At 32.2% G+C, this 10,669-nt stretch overlaps 1 protein-coding gene across 1 annotated transcript in view; it reads left to right on the forward strand.

The window, feature by feature from the left end:
• LOC103863213 overlaps positions 1–10,669 on the forward strand; it is a 743,758-nt gene that overhangs the window by 583,281 nt on the left and 149,808 nt on the right. The gene's annotated exons all lie outside the window — the stretch shown is intronic.

Here is a 10,669-nt window from a genome sequence, read left to right on the forward strand (position 1 = left end):
AGCCCAGGCTCTTACCTTGTTGTAACGCTCAAACGCGAATTCGGGATAAGATCTACTTTTCTCTCTTTTCGATTTCTTATATTTTATCGTTGTTATTCTCGTGTTCTGATTGCTTGACGTGTGGTATTAGCAGATATCCGGGACCTCTGAGAAATTAGGGTTTTCCTAGTTTCCTTATTTAAACGGAAATCAACAGTGCAAATTTCGGTTCCCACATACCTTAAACTTATGGTTATTTTACTCTCCATTCATAGGAGGATGCTGTGTCTCTATGCCTCTCCTTTGATCTGGCACGAGAGGTATTTTGATTCGGGTGGGATTTCGCCCGATTTTGGGAAATATCTTGTGGACTATTGTGGTCAAGAGAAGGTACTCCGCCTTATAGAAGAAAAGACTATCATCAGCAAAGAAAATGTGTGATACCGAGGGGATAGCGCATGCGACTCGCATCCCCGTTATTTCTCTTGATTCTCTGCATGATTAAGAAGGCTAACGATCCGTGCATAGAATAAATATGAAAGGAGACAGAGGATCTCCTTGACGTAAACCTCTTCATGGGACAATATTTCCCCTTGGTTCTCCATTCATGAGAACTTTGTACTTGACTGAGGTGATAAATCTCATAATCAAGTCAATCCATATCTCTGAAAAACCCATCTTCCGCATGACAGCCTCAATGCATGACCATTACATCCTATCATATGCTTTACTCATATCTGTTTTTATGGCCATTCTCTTAACTCTTCGTGCTGGCTTGGTTCTCAGCGCATGGAACATCTCCTGAGCGATCATGATATTATCTGTGATATGTCTTCCAACAATAAAGGCTGACTGAGTTGAAGATATCTGTTATGGAAGAATCTTCTTTAATATTTGGCATAAGACCTTACATATTATTTTATAGATGACATTGCATAGACTGATAGGTATACACTTTTTCATCTCATTTGGCTTAGTCTTCTTAGGGATTAAGCAGATATTGGTATCATTAATTTAACCCATGCACCATTGTTCCTTCAAAAAGAAACTGATTAACCATACGAGTTAAGTCTTCTTGGACAATATCCCAAAACTTCTGGTAGAATAGGGCTGTCATTCCATCTGGTCATGGGGCTTTTTCTGGGTGCATAGCGAACATCGCTAGTTTAACCTCCCATTAAGTTACTGGTGCTGTAAGATCCTCATTTATTGCTCCAGTAATCGTTGTCGAGACATCTGCTAGCACATGAGCTATATCTTCCTGGCTGGAAGACTCAAATATTTGCCTAAAATAACTAGCAGCAATGGTTACTAGTCCTTCCTCATCCTCCACCACATTTCCATTTTCATCTAGGAGTTGTGTAATCCTATTCCTTGCCCTTCTTTTCTTCACTAACGCATGAATGTATTTTGAGTACTTATCACCTTCCCTTAACTAGAAAACCCTACTTTTCTGTCTCCAAAACATCTCTTTTCCTTTAAGAGCAGTAGATAGTTCCTTTAGAGCATCTACTATTTCTTCGGAAGTAGCATCTGTAACTGTTTATCTTAACATATTGAGAGCATATTATTCTCTTTTTTTAAAGAAGATCAATACTATTCTCTACAAAAATCGTCATTTTTCCGTCCATCTTCCACTCAGTTTTTTCAAGTTTTTATCAGTTTTAAATTTATAGTTCTAGGTATGATTTTAGAGAATAGAGTAGGTGTTGAGAGATTAAAAGTAGATTAGAGAAGATTAATGGGAGATTTGTAGAGAGATTAGGTAGTAATCATGTTTAAGAGTATTTAAGAATCATCATGAACAAGAGAGAGAGTCTTGAGAGATAACCCCAAACTTCTTTATTATTAATCTGATCAGAGCTTACAATATATATGAGGAGGCAACACTAGGATGAGGGTTTCATAAAGAGGCATTATTACAAGAGAAAATGTTTGCTTTAATTCAAACCATCCAATGAGCTTCTTCATTGTGCATAAAGCTCCTTTTGCTTTATCCAGCTCTTTTCCAGCTCTTCTCCAGCCTGTCACACGCGCCTCTTCTTCCCTTGCAACGGTCTGATGCCTTAGCAAAGGGAATAAGGCTTCTCTTTTTCATCCAAAGTTACCCGGGTAACTAGTATAACTAGTATACTAAGATAACTAGGGTAACTTTAGTTTAACCTTTGGAAGTTACTCGGGTAACTAGTATTACTATGCCATGTACGGCCTCTTCATCATACTCAACTCCTCATGTATTTCTCTTCTCATATATTGATCTCATCTCAACACTAGGCTATTTTATTTATGAACAAAAATCAACAAGAATCAAGCTTTTTTCTTATGAATCATGATTGTATTTTTATTATGTAGGATTTTGAAGGAAACTGTGGTATCCTAGTCACACAAATCAGATATAAACATTTCTCTAAAGGTAATATTTTTCTTTTGTTCTTCTTCTATTGTAATTATTTTTTCCGTGTATAGTCCTCGTCTTCCACGTCAGACTGCTGAAAAACGTTTGGTGTTCCAGAATCTTTTGCAAGTGTAGAATGTCAGTACTTTGGCAACTGCTTCAGAATGACCAAGACACACTAAATCTTTTCTCTCTCTAGCAACTAGCCTCTCTGTCTCTGTCGAATACAGAGGACCCCAAGAAGAATTTTTTAATTTGTTCTTAATGTTTTTCTCTATGAATCCATCTTCTTCTTTTTTCCTGTTTTTATTGTTCTTCCGATTCTATCACCAGCATAAATTTTTTTTTAATGAAAAGTGTTTTAATTTATTTACGCATGTAAATTTAATCAAATATACAAATGAAAAATTAAACCAATTATTTTAAATTGCAAAATTCTTAATTTATAAATTAATATTAATTTACGTCAATTATTGATAAATGATGTAAAAATCAATTATTTAAATTAATACTAAACTAACATCATTTACAAAACAAATGTTAATGTTAATATCATTTTTCATAATTGAAACATAGAGACATCACTTATAGTAACTGATGTGAATATTTGATATATTTTCATCATTTAGTAATAAAATAATATATTTTATTTTCATCACCACTTTCCGAGTCACTTATTTAAGTGATGCAAATTTATTTTACATCATTTATAAATAATGTAAATAATGTTCTATTCCACCAAAATATTATACAAAACTAACTCTATCTCAACTCCTAAAATATAGATACTAAACCTTATCTAAGTCCCACTCTAACCCCTAAATACTAAACCCTAATCAGTAAACCCTAAACCCAAATATAAACTATAAAACCAAATATAAACCCTAAACCAAAACAGAATGAAACAAAATAAACAGCATAGTATATATTGGTGAATTATGAAATGTCTATGACTGCATGGAAGAAGTTAAAGCTGACCCTAACCATACCCCCTCTCATTCTAAATTGTGAACCCTAAACCCTAACTAAACCTCAAACCCAAATATAAATCCTAAACTCAAATATCAAAATCTAAAAAATACATAATACATAATATTATATAATACTAAATTATATTATGTAATATTAAATTATACAATGTAGATCATAGTACGATTTTTACATGTTCAAAAATATGTAACGATAATGAAAACTTAAAAAATTACAAGCAATATTTCTAAATAAAAAGAACTCTCTTTAGTAATCGTCAAATGGAATGGAACATGATAAAATAGTATAGTAACATAATATATTTCATTACATTATATGAATAGAAAAAACATAATACATATTGTTTTGCATATATATTATATATGCATATAATAGAATAGACCATAATAAACAAAAATTATTCATCTTCTCCGATCAAATTTGGGTCATTCACAGTGAAAAAAGATAAGTGTATTTGACGATATCAGTGGAGATAGTACATGTAACCACATTGGAGAGAAGAATTTTGTTGTTGATACAGCAGTAGATGGAAGAGAAGAACATACGGTCGTAGAAATTAGGAGAAGAAGGGAAACCGTGGCAGAAATGAAAACGGTGGTGACGATGAAGTAATCGATCATGGTGATGGCGCCGATTGTATAGATGGAGGTGATCGCAACTACAAGATTCTCATCGCTCGCCACATGAGTCTTTAAAGCTCTATTATTCATCACAACCCTTCACCATCAACATAGACAATTTCATCAACAATCCCACAAATTTGAGAAGAAACTGATTCATCTTCCCCAAATTATAAAATTAGTTGCAGAGGGTGAGTGAATATTTAAGGGCCACAAATTAATTTTGCAAGTAATAATCATTAATGTAGATTATTATTATTTTGGAGGTTGTTCCAGTTGCGTACAAGGGCAAATGGACATTATTACATAAAAGACACGGAGTATATCGGTATAATAGGAAAATTGGTTAGCGGGTGAATTATAATTCTTTTAGAAGTCATACGGTGCAATTTCCATAAATATTACATCCTATTAAATTAAGCTTTTCCACGTCTCAGATTCTTAATTGAATTGAAAGGTTCCCTATCAAACTGGTCTTAACCAACATAATTCAAATCCATGAGGTATACTGGCAACTTGATAGCCAAAACATACCATGAATATATATAATTCACACATCCACGTTAATTTGGGGAAATATGGGACAATTTTAAATTTTTGGACAAAATTGGAAACAATCAATACATTGGGGAAAATTAAGGAAAGTGGGAAAATGGAGGCAAAATATGTTTTTTTTTGTTTGGTCATTAACATGGTCTTTCTCCTACCTTCCGTTAAAGATCGAGTGCAAAATGTAATTTTGTGATTTTAGTGAGAAAAATTATTTATGTTTGACCAAAAATGTGATTTCATGACTTTTGCAGGAAAAAATAATTTTCGGGTATGTGGGGGGGGGGGGGGGGGGGGGGGGGGGTGAAGTAATTTTGTAGTTTTAGTGGGAAAAAACGATTTTGTGAATTTGACGAGGAGAGTGATATTGTGGGTTCTTAGCAGGAGAAATATAATTATACAATTTTGGTGGAAAACTGATTTTATGGTTTTGGTGAGAAAAATTTGATTATATAGGTTTGACGAGAAAATGTAATTATGCGGTTTTGGTAGGAAAGTGTGATTTTGAATTGCAAAAACATTTGATTCCAACTTTTTGGTAGAAAAAATGATTTTGTGGTTTTGGCGGGAAAATAAGATTCAGTGGTTTTGGCAAGAAACAATTACTTTGCGGTTTGGTGGGAAAAACTATTTTTTCGGTCTTGGCAAAAAACACTATTTTGACTGAAAATGTAATTTTCAATTTTAGCAAGAAAATATGATTCTGTAATTTTGGCGAGAAAATATGATTTTGGGTTTTGGCACAAAATATGGTTTTGCGGTTTTCAGCGAAAAAATGATTTTTCAAATTTTGGCGGAAAATTTGCGGGTTTTGCCAGAAATGTGATTCCGTAATTTTGTTGGGAAAAAATGAGTTTGGGCTTTTGGTCTTTAAATGTAGCTCCATGATTTTTGCACTAAATGTGATTTACCAGCTTGGTGAAAAAATGATTTTACGCTTTCGTAGGAAAAAAATGATTTTGTGATTTTTCGTTATTACAGGAAAATCCTCACAAACACACTCACTAGATTAAGTTACACGATAACTATTCAATACAGTTCTAGAGATACGATATGGAAATAAAAGAAACAACTTTTAGCTCTAGGAAGAAGGAGACACCTGATTCAGCCATTGAAATGAATCAGAGATATGAGAAGCAAAAGAGACAGATCTGGGATACGCCTTAGGGATGACAATTGGTTTTAAGAATCTAGGTACTCGACGAGAATTCTTAAGGAATTTCATAGCTAGTGATTTACAGATTTATAAAGTCAATAGCCTAGAAAAAGAAAACAGAACAATATTTCAGTAAGAAAAAGATAAGTAGATGATAAGATCAAAAAGAAATAGATCCTACCAGTTATACTTTTGTTATGTTTCTTTAGTAAAAAATGAGATAAGTTAAAGAATGTGTTTTAGAAGTTGAAAGTGTCGTATAGTGTTATTAAGCTTGATAAAGTCATTTCAAATGTAAATCAGTCAGATTAAATGAGCCATATATCATGTATCCAAACATTTGTATTGTTTTCCATTCTTTGATCATTTGAAAACCCTACTTCAACCCTGCAAGATTGGAGAACAATGCCAAAACAAGAATGGTTTCTTCAGTTTCTATTTGATCTCCTTTTGTGCCAAAGTTATTTAAGCTTTGATCTCGTAATCCAATGATGTTTTCAACGGAAGCATCTTTTGATCCATTATCCTTTAATAATGTCATGCAAAACCTAAAAATAACGTTTCCTGTCGCAAAATCACTATTTCAAAAAATCACAATTTCACGTGAAAACCGTCAAATCACATTTTTCCCCAAAATCTCGATTTTTTTTTGGTTATGGCACAAAAACTAAATGTCACGGTTTTGATGGAAACACACAATATTATGGTTCTAATGGTAATTTTTCGATTTTTACGAGGAAATGTGATTTTATGATTTTGGCACAAAAACATGATTTTGTGGTTTTGGCAAAAAAATGTAATTTTGCGGTTTTGAAGAAAAATTTTCAATTTATGGGTTTGATGGAAATTTTGATTTTCGTTTGCAAAACAAACATTTCGAGGATTTGACGAGAGAACACGATTTTGCGATTTTGGCAAAAAAAAATGTAATTATGTTGTTTTGGCAGAAAATATGATTTATCGTTTTTGAGGGAAAACATAATATTGTCGTTTGGACAGAAATTATAATTTGGCAATTTCTATTGGAAAATGTGAGGGTTTGACATGAACTCATGATTTTTCCATTTTGGCGAGAAAAGATGATTTTGTGGTTTTAACAAAAAACATAATTTTGTGGTTTTGACAAAAAATGTGATTTTGCGGTTTTGACCAAAAGAAGGTGATTTTACGGTTTTAACAGAAATTTTTAGTTTTCGTTTTAATAGAAAACATGATTATCCAATTTTAGCAGGAAAACATATGTGGTTTGAAGGAATATCATGATTTTGCAATTTTTTGGGAAATTGTGAATTTGGTTTTGGCAGAAAATGTGATTTAGTGGTTTCGATGGAAGAACTTGATTTAGCGATTTTGATGGAAGAATTTTATTTAGCTATTTCTATATGGAAAAGCAATGTTATGGTTTTAGTGGGAAAACCAAATGTTGCGGTGTAAGTTGGAAAATTTGATTCTTTTTATTTGGCGAAAAAAAATTTTGTGGTTTTGGCTTAAAACATGATTTTGCGTTTTTTTTTTGTCATCAAACATAAAGACTCATACTGACTCTGTGAACCAAACTGGTAGCTCTGCATCCATGTGAACAACGAAAGACGATTATTTTCTGGCACCCTGTGCTAGACTATCCACCTTTTGATTCTCCGTTCGGGGTACATGAATGATCTCTGAGCTGAGGAAACATGTCTTCAACATCTTTATATCATCCAGATAACTTTCAGACGCCGACCACTCTTCTGGTTCTGAAACCATCTTCACCAATTGAGAACAATCTGTAGCAAATGTAACCTGATATTGATGTAAATTCCTCATACACTCTATCGCCCATATTAACGCTTCCATCTCCGAATGGAGGGGTGAAAGACTTTTCCGAATATTCCTTGCACCCAGCAAACCATCGAATCCCTCAAGAAATACTATACCAACCCTGACCTGAATAATGCTCTTTATCTTTCCACGAACCATCTATAAAGCACCAGCGACCTGCCCTCTTTGGATAGTGCCTAACCTCAACTTGTTATGATGCCTGCTGAATATTCTTCACCTGAGCCTCAGCCCAAAGTTTTGATTCGGTCTCCATAAGATTAAGTGTATCTCGTGGGTCCATATCCAAATTACTAAAAACTTTATTATTCCTACATTTCCAAATGTACCATAATATCCATGCAAAATGATGATCTTCCATCTCCGGGATAACCCTCCAGAAAAGATGATCCAAATTTGTGAAGAGAGAACTAGTAGGGAAAAGATCTAGGTTTGACAGTATCTTTGACAACGCCCAAACTTGACGCGCAGGAGGACATTCAAAAAATACATGATTTATTGATTCATCATCAGCTCCACATCAAGCACAACATATATCTCCTTGTATTCCTCTAGCTTGCAAATTCTTTTTCACAGCCATACACGCTGATACCATTTGCCATAGAAAATGATTTATTTTCGGAGGGCATCTCACCTTCCAACAAAACGTTTTTAAAATATCCACCGTAGGACCATAGACTTCTGGTGGTTTTTCCTTATCCGGATAGACCCATTCTAGCTGGTATCCTGATTTAACCGAGTATTTCCCATTAGTTGTGAAATGCCATCCATCCCTATCCACCATTTGGTTTCTACTCAGAAGTATACTTTCAATTATTTTAGCATCCTGGGGGTCCACCAGAGCCCGAATTGTTTGTGTATTCCAACTCGTGAAACTGGATCAATGAAAACGTAATTTTGGTGAAACGTAATATTCATAATCCATTAATTTTGCAGTTTTGACGAGAAAACTTAATTTTGTGTTTTTGATGAGAAAACGTAATTTTGCAGTTTTGATTAGAAAACTTAATTTTTCAGTGTTAACAGAAAATGATGTTTTGTGATTTGACGTAAAAACTTGAATTGTGGTTTTGATGGAAAAACCAATTTGGTTGTTTTAGTGGGAAAATCCGATTTAGCAGATTTAACGAGAAAACCTAATTTTGCATTTTTTGTGATTTTGGCGAGAAAAAATTGTGATTAATGAGAGATTTTGTAATTTGATTACATATTTGTTAGATTTTAATATTGTAGGTTGAGTTGGTCACTAACTCACTATAGTTAAGAGGAAAGTAAACTTGTGTTAATTGTGGAAAATGTTCTAAGATATAAGTAGTACGTATAAAAGTGATCTAGAGTGAAAATCTTTTTTTACTAGTATTATATAAATAATAAAAGAAAATAATAACTATATCATTTACTATTATTCTTTAACGTTTGCTTTTGTAGATTATCTAAAAATAATATTCATAATCCACTAACTAAATGAAGTAACTGTCTCAGTACCTCGTCACATTAAATACATCACCAAGTTAGTTTAAAAAATATGTTTTGCTTGATCTCTTCAAAGGTAGGTATGCAGCCTATTATATAGGACAGCTCAAAGTACATTTATGATACCTAACGATCGGTTCTTAGAATATCCCTTTATTATTAAAGGAGGAGCATTATTAGAGACTAACCTTAAGCTCATGTGTTAATAACAAGAATGTCATTTTCTAGGTGGCAACACCATATTCACTCTCACCCTCTCTAATTAATTATCCTCTCTTTACTAGACTTATTACATTTTTTGCCATTATTCATTAATTGTAACTTAACATAATGTTATATTCACATTTACATAACATGTTTGTTAGTGTGTATGCAATGTGATCTCTAACTTTGTTTACACTCAATTTGTTTTATTGGTCCAAACAAAACCAATGCATCATGGTTTAGTTGCATTACAAACCACGATTTTGTTTAATCGACGTGATTTTATTTATATTTTTTAAAATGATATTTTATAAGCACAAAATTTATTCGACAATTTTAATAATAAAAAAAAAATCATTTCTACTGAAGAACAATTTACAAAAGTTAGCCAATGGAACAAAAATGGTTTTCTTTAGAAATGAAAAATGTGTTTTCTATGAAATTTGAATCATAAATTCTACTTTTACTTTAATATTAAAAAACTATATCTGTTAAGAAGATTTTTTTAAACTTATTATATAATGTTTAGAAGCGAAAATATGTTTTCTATGATATCAGAATCACACATATGGTTTTTTACTTTAATATTGAAAAAACCATATATGTTAAGAAGATTTTACTTAAACCACATCTTTAGACGCGAAAATGTGTTTTCTATGATATTTGAATCACAAAATCTATTTTTTAATTTAATATTGAAAAAACCATATATGTTAAGAGAATTTTATTCAAATTAATATATTTTGCTCAGAAGATTTTATTTAAACTTAATATATAATATTTACACCGTTAAATATGAAATACTGAAGAATACATCTTCAAAAGTTATAAAGAGGAGAACCCCGTATATAATATGTATGAATCAGAGCAAATTTTAAAGTTCATATAGTTCATATAGTTCTCATGGTCCAAGATTTGTTTTATGCAGGTAATTTTAAGCTGTCCACTGTACATTGGGTGTTTAAATTACGCTAGATACATTTTTCCTAAAATGGTATAAAATACAATGCACTTCATAATAATGTCATTTCCTCTTGAACCCTATCAAGAATGCCTTCCAAGCGCTCTGCAATTATAGCATTTATTCCCGCTCTCTGAACATTTCAAAAATAGATTATACATTGTCAATTAGCATTATTTGTGTGCAAATGAGTGATCTTCATTTTTTTTTGAAACACAAGGAATGATCTTCATAATATTCAAAATTAGGAATGATGACACATATTCCTGTTTTAAACGTACTCATTAATGTAATTGATTTTGGTAATAGAAAATTACTGTCGAATTAGAAATGTTTTGAGCTAAATATAACACTAATTCCTATTTTAAACGTACTCATTAATATTATACGATTTTTAATGGAAAATTACAGTCAAACCCGAATCATACATTCATTTATTCATCGACATTGATTGAGTTTTAATTTATTTGCGTTGACCAATATATGTAATTGTTTTTATTATAGACTAATAGTCCATCGAATCC

The sequence above is a fragment of the Brassica rapa genome, chromosome A04 (assembly GCF_000309985.2).
Source record: "Brassica rapa cultivar Chiifu-401-42 chromosome A04, CAAS_Brap_v3.01, whole genome shotgun sequence".
Classification (NCBI taxonomy): domain Eukaryota; kingdom Viridiplantae; phylum Streptophyta; class Magnoliopsida; order Brassicales; family Brassicaceae; genus Brassica; species Brassica rapa.